The following is a 12,001-nucleotide window of genomic DNA, read 5'->3' as shown; positions in this document are numbered from 1 at the left end:
GGCAGGTCGAGATCTTGGAGGAGATGTCAGACATCTGGGGAAAGAGCAGAATATTCATTCCAGAGACAACGTACATGGAGGCCCCCAACTGAAGTGAGGCACAAAATAAAAATTCCCTTTGTAATAATAAAAATTATATCATTTCCCAATTTATCAAGCTCTTTGAACTTTTCAGAATACCTCTCCTACATTGTTTCTTTTTGCCATTAGAAGGTACTTATTTTGTCACAATTGAGGAAAAGTGACTCAGTGAGGTCAATTGATTTGTTGAAATCATACAATAATAATAGCTTGGTTTGGGGGTACTTACTGTGCCTACTTATTATTCTAAACACTTTATATTAACTCATTTAATCTGAACAACAACCCCATGAGATAGATTCTGTTCTTAGCCTCATTTTTACCGGTAAGGGAACCAGGGCCCAGCAAGGTTAATTAACTTGTCCAAGATCACACAGCTAGAAAGCAACTGAGTCAAGATTTGAACGCCTCTGGTCTGACTCATGAAGGCTGCCTACCTCCAAAGCCTTGCATCCTACGCTGTTAATCATTAGGTTTTACTATAATTAACTAGCAATATAGGCTAGAATCTGAACCCAATTTTGCATTTGCAATGCTAATATTGATTTCTTGGCTCCAGCTGACAGCCATTTTGTTGCAGTCCCAAATCTCATATAATTTCATTTCAGCTGTCCATTCCTTTGCAGGTGGCCCATTCTGTTCTGAAAACTGTTCACCAGTTTACTTGTGAACATGGCCTATCTTTCTGCTAGGTTGCATGCCATGTTTGATGGAAAGAACTTCACATAATAGCATTGGGAACTACCCCATAAACCTTGAAAAACAGAGCCATCTGATTGTCGCTGCTGATCCCTGAGGGTCCCACAGAGACCACAGAGCTGCCCTGAGGCTGCCAACTCCCATGTCATTGCCAGCTGCAGTGCTGGCTTCAGACTGCAGGTGGGAGCCTGTCCTTTTTCCTCTCTACCTAAGACCTGGAATGGAAACCAGGAAGAGGTCCTCCTGGGTTACTTCCCCCAGGATCCAAACTGAATTTGGCTCTCCAGGTCTGGATAAGCTCTGGGAGCGAGGCCTGAGATCTGGAGCCACGGCCTTTCAGTGTTCTGACCACTGAGCACGCGCCAACTATTCTGCATGACTTACAGGAAGTAGCGCAGTGTGGGCTTAGTCAGCCAGCCTCGGTTTTATCTCTGCTCTCTAATTTCCTCTCCTAAAGGCTCTCCTCCTCTTCTATGACCTTATGCAAATGGAGCAGACGCAGCATTTAAAGTGGCTTGAACTAGTTTTTCCCACCAGACATCAAAGGTTGGCCCTCATACCCTTGTGCCTCCTGACATAAATGACACCACGAGTCCTGCAACTCGGGGTGGGGGGGCTGCGTCAGTGAGAGGAGAGTGGCTGGAAGACACTGACACCTGCAAAGAAGGACTCGTCCCACCCCGTACTTGAGGGCTTACTTTCTAGAAATTTCCCATATATGATTACATCGGATTCTCGACAAGAGGTCCGCCAAGTGAGTAGAATGGTTATTATTATCTGAAAAGATCTTAAAGAGGTTTCAAGACTTGTCCAAAGGATAGCACCAGGATCTGGATCTGGATCATTAGAACTTAACTCAAGTGCTTTTGCTTTATGCCAGCGAAGCTGACCACTACCATGTTCTCTCAAGACTTTTCAGGGCATGATGAAGAAGATCTCACAGAATATCCAACCACTCACTTTGAGCTGCCCAATAATAGAGCTGATGGTAATAATAATAATAATAATACCAGCTAATAGTTATTGAATGCTTCCGGCATGCCAGGCACCATATCAAGAACTTTCTGTGCATTACCTCATTTAAGTCTTAGAACAACAACCTAGTAAAGCTTTGCTCCTCAAACTGCGGTTTGCAGACCAGCAGCCTGAGCTTGTGAGAAACGCAGCCGCTGACGTCCCACCCCAGACTCCGAATCGGAACCGGCATTTCACCAACTGCACCCTCCACAGATGTGCTGTGATTTGTGATCCCAGGTGATTTGTGGGCCCGTGAGTTTGAGATGCACCACCACCGTGAGGAACGCTCAACAGCCCATTTTGCAGATGAGGGAAATGAGGCTTAGAGAGATTTAAGGAACGTACATGTCTGTTTAGCCAGTACGGTCCAGCCAGGCCACTGGCCTCCATCACGACTGGCTACTTTCCATGTTTGAATCTCAGTCTGCCTGCCTGTCACATGGGAATGATGGTGCCTCAGGGTTTTGGTGTCACTGTCTGAAATGTGAGATAATCATACAAAGTAGCAGTGCTTTGCCCACAGCTATGGGAAAGCTAGATTTATACCCTGTAAAATGGTGTTTATCATACCAGCCTGCAGCATTCTCTGACTTCTCCGCCAGAATGCCTGTGAAGGGCTTCGCCAGGCTTCAGCAAATGGTGGTTATCTTTTATGTGTATAATGGCGAAAACTCATGGTTGAGGACTAGATTGTGAGCAATGATTTCTTCATGAATTTCCAGGCAAAGTGTGATTTCTGATTGTTTGAAAGGACAAGGACTCTTTCTGTGGCAAAATACAAACACAGACACACACACACACACATGAATACACACACACATGAACACACACACACACATACATGCATATCCCATTCCAGTAGCAAAAACCCTGAAAGCTAGATAAGCAGTAACAGAAATATTTTATCTACCCAGAGGTCTCTCAAGCTTCTCCTGAAATTCTTCGCTTAATAGGGAGCAAGCTGGGCCATAAGCAAATGTCAATTTCTGTATTTTCAAGCAACATCTCTCTGCTCTGAATGATTCTAAAAGCTTTTGCTCTTGAGTAAGTGAATGCCACTTTTTCATTCAGTAACAAGATGCAGTGGCCTGAAATATGTAATATCTGTACACTTTCCCCCCTTGTTTTCTTCCCTGTATCTCTGTCACAGGAATCTTTTTCTTTTCCACCAGAAAGGACACCTCACTCCAGAGGTCATACAGCCCGGGACCTGGTCATTTGGAACCTGACTGGTGTCACAGAGGTGGGTCCGACCTCTGGCTGGTGGGCTGCTGGTCCCTCATGCCACTGTCCACATCCTCTGAAAGCACCTGCCCTGGGGTTGCTGAGGTGGGGGGATGGATCCTTAATGATGAAGACTGCTCTTGAGTGGCCATAGAAAGCTGTCCCCATATGTTAGTGGGACCTAGAATGTGAGTAAAAAGGGAAGTGGACATCTGGATTGTATATGCATAGTAAAATGTCAAGTGGAACGTCAAATCCTTAGGATTTGGTTGGAGCCCAAATCTTAGAATAGGGAACAGGTATCCTTTCATTCTAAAGAAAGTGATAGAAACCTTCAAGCCAGTCTTACTAAGAGATGACAAATCGGATTCAGCCAATAACAATCTATATCACTCATCTTCAGCTTATTAAAAAAAAAGGAAAGAAATTAAAAAATTAATTGGAAGAAATCCATGCAAATGGAGAATTCTTTGGGTTTTTTTCCCCAGGGTGTTCTAAACACCTCGCCCTCTCCCCCAGCAAGTTAGGGCCCCCATGAAGACCAGGCTAGAGATTAGCAGTGCCTAAATGGGAGACTGGTCTTTTAGTCCTGACAAGAGCCTGTGGGTAGTGTTACCATGGCGATGGGGTGTAGAAAGCGAGGTCTTGGGAGAAACCTCATGTATCCCTGGGAATGAGCGTGAAGACCAATGCCTGCATCTTGCCTGGAGAGTTCTGAAGGTGGGAGGCTGTCTGGAGCAGCCCACAGCAACCAAGAAGGAGGGAGGACTGCAGCTGGACCAACCTATGGTGATGCTTGAGTTCCTATGGGCCACGTGGAAGAACGTAATAGTGCTCCAGCCATCTTAAAGGCATCTTCCCCAAAAGACCACTTACAAAGAAAGGGAGACAGTAGCAATTAGAGGTTGAGGGTTAGGCTGCTGAGACAGGGAGGTGGGGGAGATTGATAGAGACTCTCTGGAGAGTGTCCATGTCAGAGAACTGGGCAATGCAGAGTTCAACACAGCCTGGGGGACGTTCTGAAGGATGGATACCCGAGATCCAGCGTGAGTGAACCTAGAGGGAACTTCTGTAGTTGGGGAGGGGAAAGATGGAAGGTGAAACGTGAAAAAGGTGTGAGGGTCCAAAAAACTGTGGACCCTCACACCTACGGCAGGTGTTTGACTCATGGGCCAGAACTAGATTAGGGGGAAGGAAGAAATTGTCAATTAGATATGATATTGATGCTTTCATGACTCTACTGGACTCTAATACCTCAGAGTGAGTCTTAAAATGAATGAAAGTAGTGGGAGATGCCTGAGATGTTGTTTGGGGATGGGGCAGGAAGCTTTGATATAACATGCTAGTAATGAGAGAAAAGCTGTTTCCTGGCTATACCTTATTATGATCAGGTCATATAATAAACCACAAAGAACTTGGCACAGTGCCTTGTAAATGGCAAAATTTTAGTAAATGCTAAGAGGTAGTTATTATGACCATCATTTTTACTCTTCCCTGCTTAACAAGTGATTCAGGTCCAAATCACCACTCTGCAGACCCAGAGGACACAAGGTGACGCGTGAAGCAATGCCTGACAAGCAATGTAAAAATCCAAGAAAGTATCAGTAATCCAGTCACACTTTAAAGTTCATCCTCAGGCCCGCTTGCCTGGAAAATGCCAAAGAAAGAAAAAAAAAGATAAAACCTCTCAAATTCGTGTTGAACAAGTGTGCTGAAATTTCAGATCATGGATCCATTCCTGCTCCTCTGGCTCTGGTGTGGAATTAGCATAACCATGTCTTTTTGCAAACCTGAGTCATTTCAGTATGGCCACCCCCCTCCCCCGGACGGGGAGAGGAGCTCTGCACAAGCACTCACTTTCTGGAAAATCGGGAGCTGTGACGAGGCTGGAGAACACGGATGAACCCAGGGAGAGTACGGACGGCTGAAATTCGTGTCTAATCCAAACATGACCTCTCAGTCAATTGCTTCAATCCTCATCTTCTCTGAGACCCTAAGTTCTTAATAGACTTGTTTGCGTTTTATTTTTAATCTAATATTTGGGGATGGTAACAAGCACTGAAATGACAAGGAAGTAGGTAGAGTAGTGGGACAGGGTAGCCTAATCCATAAACCAGATTGATTACCGTGGCATCAGCTGTAAATGCTGTTTTGTAATTGTGTGTCGGCATCTGGGTGATTTATACCGACAGTCCGTGAAGTGTGACGGGGGAGATGGACTCTGCACCTGCTTTGCTTCCTCCTAAAGCTTAGAGCTTATGAAACTCAAGAAAATTACCTATGACACAGTCACAGAAGGCATGGGTGCATTGGGCAGGTGTAAATTTTAGGCGACTGAGACAGCATTTGAAACAAACCTTGGTTGGATCAGAGCATTTCCTGGAATCGCACACTGTGGAGGTTTGCCATGATTGGTTCTGGGAATCCTGGAGTCACCTTCTCTACTATTGTTAGGACAAAAAGCCCACGCAAGAAATCAATATGGTCAAGCAGAGCATTTGCAGAACAGCTTAACAGATCCGTCTCTTCTTGGGAAATAGCTTATTTTTAAATCACAGGAATAGTTTGCTCTTTTGAGTGCTGACCCTACCTTTATAAATACACTGACCTGAGACAATAATTTGACAAAAAGTTTTCTTCAAATGCATGATGGACGTTGACTCACTAACTTGAAGGCAAACATTTAAGGAAACAGAACCCCTCTAATTACGGCGATTCTGTTATTCCGCCGCAGGCCAGGTCCCTGCCTCAGCCTGTATACTGCTCTCCACCCTCACTGAGACCTCCAAGCACCACCCCCTCCCTGTGGATTCCACTCATTCGTTCTACACTACCCTGCTCATTTCATTCATTCATTGTATACCTCCCTATTCATTTCATTCATTCGTTATAAACCTCTCTGTTCATTTAATCTGTTCATTATACACATACGCATCCCTGTTCATTTTTTCCCCATTGTGTACACATTCCTGTTCATTTCATTCACTTGTTATACATCTCCCTGCCCATCTCACTTACGGGTCATACACCTCCACCCAGCCCCATGAGCAGCCATGCCAGGAGACGGCTGGATCCGTGGGAAAATGAGAGAGCAACAGGAGACAGGAAGTGGCATGTGCCCCCTCCCCACCTGCTTCTGAACAAGTGTGAACAAAAAATTTGGAGAAACCTCAATCAAATCCAGGCTGGTGTCACTACCCAAGGACCCAGACTGAACTACAAAAGGGTGAAGGCATCCCGCTCTGGACTGACCTGTGGACCTGGCCTCCATGTGAGAAAAACCAGGAGCTGGTCACAGCTCCCAGGGGACTGGCAGGAACCAGGTCAGTGTGTGAGGTTGCCTGGCTCACTGACTGGAACTGAGGACCACTGCTTGAGTCCCTTTCTCCAGAATGGTGGGGGGTAGCTGGGGGGAGGTGGAGTTAGCAGAAAGACTGGGTAGCAGTTTCTGGTCAAGGTGGGAAGATCCTGTGGAATGGGAACAAAGTAAAAAGTCATGGTCCTGTGCTTTATTAGGACCTTTTACTCCTCAGTGTTCAATTTGAGGTGGGAGCTAGCTAGGAGGTCCCTAATTTGCTGCGAGGCAGGACTCCTGTTGTCCCGTGGCCAAGACTCCAGATGACTGATTTTACTATATTTTCAGTTGCTTCACAAGGACAAGACCTGTGCCTTCCTCATCCTCTTGCACGTCTCGGGACCCCTCACTATGCATTGAACATAGTCAACATTTGAATAAGTATTTGAATGAATATTTCAGATAAGTGAGTTTTACCCTATCAGTTTTATCATTAAAAAAAACTTTCCCCCAGATCTCACACTTAGCTCTTTATTTGAGTTAGACCCAAAAAATTTCAGATTCTGATTTCGATTTTCAAGTACTTAAACTGCTTTAAAATTTCTTATGCCTTTCCTTACCCTCCTCCCTGACCCAAATGAAAAAATAAGATTCTACCCATGACCTGGGCACGCGACTCCCACTGACTGCGCAGAATGGCATATTTGCAATTTATTTTATGCCCCGGGTTTATCGAGATAAAAGTGACATACAGCATTGTGTAAGTGTGTCTACAAAGTAATGATTTGAAATAATTTTTTTACATTGCTACGTGATTATCATAATAAGGATAACTCATCCTTATCATTTATTTTTCTCATTTCATAGACTTTGTGGGCAGAAAGATCTGCATCTGGATTCAAGCCATGTGTGAAACTGTGAGACTCCGGGTGAGTTATGGACCTTCGGATAATAGGCTGTGTCTTAGCATTGTTATGAGGATGCAGTAAAGCGGTAAGTATAAGGTACCCAAGAGTGCCAGTGAGCAGGTGCTGTATGTCTGAAACCCCCTTCCTCCTGTGGGTCATCGCTAGGCTCTGCCCCAGTGGTTGGCTGCCTCTCCATGCATCTCTCCAAACTACTGTTATAACCATCAGATTTAGTATACTTATTTACTAGTAAAAATAATAAAGAACTTAAATTAATTTACCCAGGGCCATAGGACTGGCATTAACCATAGCCAGGGTAATTTAAACCCAGTTCGTTCTGACTCACGTGCCCACATGCTCTTTCTGCTCTTCCTTTTTCTCTCTGTTGCATCAGCAGGGTTCTAGCATTAAGTGTATTTTATTCTATTCTAGTATTTTGTGAACCAAGTTTTTACAAGTTTTGTGTTCTCACAGAATCACACATGACAAGCGCCAAGCAGACACAACGGATGCTAACCTGATGCAGTTACACTTTACTGATCCGGTATCCCATCCCTCAACCAGCACCAGAAACAGGTTTCCCTGGTGTGTATGTCTGCACCTTTATCCATATATTCATGTCGGGGCAGCTGAAAATGGTCCCCCGCAAAGATACCCTTGTCACATTTCTGGGCCCTGTGAATGTTACCTTAACTGGAAAAAGGGTCTCTGCAGATTGAGTTAAGGATCTTGAGATGAGGAGGTCATCCTGGAGAACCCAGATGGGCCCTAAGTCCAATGACAAGTGTCTTTATAAGAGAGGCAGAGTGAGCTGTGAGACAGGTAGAAGTGACCCCAGAGGTGGACACTGGAGCGATGGGGCCACAAGCCAAGGAACGCCTAGAGCCACCAAAAGCACGAAGAGGCAAGGAAGGATTTTGAGTGTAAAACCTTACAGGAGAGCACAGCCCTGTCAACGCCGTGATTTCAGATGTCTGGCCTCCAGAACTGTGAAAGAGTACATTTCTGTTGTTCAAAGTCACCAAATTTGTAATCATTTGTTACTACAATCAGGAAACTAATGCACTGTGAATTTATAGGCATAGGCTAAGTACAACGATAAGAAATTACATTTCTTGAGTGCCTTCCCCCTCCTGTGGTTTTCATCGCAGACACTGTTCCAAACTTTGAAGCAAAGTTGTTAGCTTGACTCTTACTGCTGTGGCTGCCTCTGCTCGTGCTGCGGCTCGAGGGCGGCTTCCAACCAGTCTTGAAGAGAGCAAGCTCAGATGACACTGAGGGAAGTTTGAAGGGTTTAGAAATCTGGGTCTCCGAGACCCAAGGTCAGTGTTTTATCTTTAATCCTTTGCTTAGGGGAAGACAGAAAGGTGAGGTCAGAATTTCCATTAAATATGGAAAACACTAATTAGGGAAATGGGCAAAGAAGATTGTCTCATTACTTGGCAAATCCATTCTAGCTCCCCAGCAACTTGGTGCCACTAGATCTGAAAGTCATGCCCGTGGGTAGTTTAAAACATTCTTTGCAGAGATGCAACAACTGCCACCTTGTGCATCACTTTAAAATTAAATTCCTGTAGGACAGTATTGAGGTAAAAATTAGAGTGATCTCTTGACATCTGAAAGTGAATAAAGTGACCGAGGGTTATTTGCAAGTGATTCACAGTGAATAATTACAGCCCTAAGATGGAAAATGAAGTGGATTAAATCTTAAAGACTTGTGATAAAGACACCAGTTCTGGAGCTAATGTGGTACGAGATCTGTATCTCACTAGACAGGAGAGAAAGGAGAATAGCTTTCTGATAAAAGAAACTTGTCCACGTCCACGTGATGATTGCTCCAAGAGCTCTATTTTCTTTGCTAGAAAATCAAAGAGGAAAATTATATGGCAAGGTCATGGAATTAACCTTTTCTCTGAACAGCAGCTGCAAGAATGCAATTAAAAAAACCCCGTACATTTATACCTGGAAATAAATCTGTCAAAAGGGGTTGTGGTTTCTATTTGAGTGTCAGCTAACTGGGGTCTGACACATGAATAAAAAATTATTCCTGGTTAAAAAAGCTGTGGAGGCAGATTTGATTTCAGGTCAGAGTCCACTGGTCACTTGGAGGTGGCCAAGCTCTGTGCCACCAGAAGGGCATATCAATCAGGGGGAGCAAAATATAGAAGCCGGGATGCTCCTGTTCATTTTGTCACAATTTTATAAATTCTCCATTTTCACGGTAATATCCATCATACATTTTCTTTTTTCGTGGCTATTACTGGGTCAGAGACCTCACACAGCTGTTCCTATGGCTCTGATCCTCCTCTCTCTCTTTTATTTCCATAAGTTCTTATCATCATCATAGTGCTCTGGGTGACAGGTGAAAGAGACATCACTTTCCCCAAATTGGTAAGGTCCAGATATAATTTTCTGGGGAAATAGATAAAAAAGAATGTGTAATTTTTGAAAACCTACTTACCTATAAATATGAGGCATGGTTCTGTTTGTCACATAATGCAAGAATTAAGAAAGAAAAGTTCCAAGAGCGAAAACTAAAATAAAGGAAGTAGGGAGTAGATCTCTTGGAGACGCTGACCCCTATTACAATCTAGGTTATTTGGGACTCAGCAATCAGGTTTTTTTCATGCTAGTATATGTTATCTATTTATGTGTAATGAGTGAAGCTAAGATTAGCAGCTTAAAATAACACACATTTATTATAGCAGTGCTTCTGTGAGTCAGAAACTAGGAAGTGGCTTCATTGGGTGGTTCCACCTCAAGGTCTATCATGAGGTTGCAGTGAAGCCATTGGCTGGGGGTATAGGCATCTCAAGACCTGACTGTGGGGAGACCTGTTTCCAAGCTCATTCATGACGTTGCTGGCTGTTGGCAGATTGGCAGTGGCCATAGCCATTTGGCCTTGGTGAGCGGAAGTCCACGTGGCTCAGCCCATATACAACCTCCATCCCCGCAGCCATGGCCACTTTGTTCATGAGCCTGTTGAGCAACGACAGGGGTGGCTGTGGGAAGAGGCTGACTATGCTTGGCCATCGAAACCACTGAAATGTTAAAATCCTCCTCTGAGACCATTCCCATGGGATATGAATATCTTTATACCCTTGCCCATTTAAAAATGTCCATCGCATACCTCTTTCCTAGATCTCCTAGTTACCAATATTCTAATCTTGTTCCTTCCAAGTCCCTGGCAATCCAACCAAACCATTAGCCACAGCTCCTGAATTGGCACAGACATGTCCCTTTGGGCATCTCTCGCACCATTATTCTCACGTTATTTCCTCATGTTTGACTACTTGTCTCCTTTCATGGAAATTCTCACACTGTCAAGGAATAGCCGTGGCGTATCAGACAAGAGCATCTTCAGGGGCATAAAACAGACACAATGTCTTAAGCAAAAAGGGCTTTATTGTTTTCATACAAAAATTAGTCCTAAGGTAGGCAGTCCAGGCTGGGTTCTCGAGGGAAACGTCAAGGACCAAGACCCCTTCTGACTTCCCACTGCCACCCCTAGAGCATGGTTTTCCTACTCTTGACAGCAAGACAATAGTAAAATTCTACTAATCCTTTGCCCAAATACAGCTTTGTGCTTCCATTCTAGCAGAAAGGAGGAAAGGGCAAGAGTAGAAGGTTTATTCCAACTGGTTCTTATCCTCGTCGTCAGAAAAACACCTTACTCTGCTCTTATTTCATTGGCCAGAACCGGGTTCCATGGCCATTCCAGGCTACAGGAGTCTGGGGAGGTGAATATTTTTCACTGGTCATATTACTTCCCAAAACAAAATTGGGATACTCTATGTAAGGAGGAAAGGATGAAGGGGTTCTGGAATTTTCTACTACTCATGACTTGTTTCTTCTTTTCCAAAGTTAGTATGTGTTGAAGTTGGTGAACAGAAATGAGAGGGTCTGGGAGAAAAGATAGGGAAAGGAGGAAGAGACTGTCAGGGAGAGGAATTGGATGCTAGAGGAATAGATTCCCTTCATTTTTAGTACATTTAATCAATTTCCACTGCACGTAAGGTTTCACTCTGTTTCTACAAGAGGAGATCTAGGAGACAAGAATCCCTTAACCTTCGTGCCACTTGCCCTGCCTGCCCTCTCCGAAAGGAGAGCCCCTTGTTCGCCCATGATTGCTTGATGAGCTTTAGGAGAATTTGCATTGGCCCATGATAGCTGCACGGTAGTCCTGTGTCTTCTCTGTCAACAACCAAATTGGCTTCTTTGGGTTTGGACTTCTCTTCCCCATTCCTCTGGAGATGCTGACTCTACACTTGTTGTCTAAAGCAAAAGCATAACTCCAAAGAGACTGTTTTTAGGCTGAGCACTTAGGAAGGGCAGAGTTTATTAGATCAGCAAGGCAGCTACTTTTAGGCAGGTGGGACTTGTGAAGATACCAGGTTACACCATATAAAACGTTCTCCACTTAGCCTAAGCAAAAGGGTGTTTGGCAATGGACCTTGTCCTTTAACTCACATTAGTGACACAGACAACCCAGGACCCGTGCAAATGCTTTCTAGATTCCTGGTGAACAGCCTTTGAACAGGGTGGCCTCCAGAGCAAAAGCGTTGTGTTCTACTTTTACGAGCATATTTAATGAGCAAGCCACCAGCAGCACTTAATATCAGTCCAACAGCTGATTTATGTGCCAGTGAATTATGCCATCTTCTGATATAGCACTGAAATGGAACGTAAATTATTCGAGGGGGTGGTTAACACATTTGTTATGCATGAGTCTAATATACTTTATAAATCACATCTATATACATTGGTAGACTGACAG

This window comes from Camelus dromedarius, chromosome 13 (assembly GCF_036321535.1).
Source record: "Camelus dromedarius isolate mCamDro1 chromosome 13, mCamDro1.pat, whole genome shotgun sequence".
Classification (NCBI taxonomy): domain Eukaryota; kingdom Metazoa; phylum Chordata; class Mammalia; order Artiodactyla; family Camelidae; genus Camelus; species Camelus dromedarius.
Note: the sequence above shows the minus strand (reverse complement) of the source record.